We start from the raw sequence: 213 nt of genomic DNA, 5'->3' as shown, positions 1-213 counted from the left end.
GCCTCAAGTATCCAATAAGACACAGTCTTACTCTGGTCCAATTGACCAATGGCTGACAAGGAAAGGCGTGTTGTGATTTGTGAGCTTGTGGACCTGCTTAACGTGATGCCTTCATGGCTCTTTCGAAAAAATATAAAACATTTTATAACGTTATTTAATAATAAAATAATATATTCTTTGACATAAAGTTAACACAGAAGCATCAAATCACAT

The sequence above is a fragment of the Cynoglossus semilaevis genome, chromosome 18 (assembly GCF_000523025.1).
Source record: "Cynoglossus semilaevis isolate Cse_v1.0 chromosome 18, Cse_v1.0, whole genome shotgun sequence".
Lineage (NCBI taxonomy): Eukaryota > Metazoa > Chordata > Actinopteri > Pleuronectiformes > Cynoglossidae > Cynoglossus > Cynoglossus semilaevis.
The sequence above is the reverse complement of the archived record's forward strand: the minus strand, read 5'-3'. Positions refer to the sequence as shown.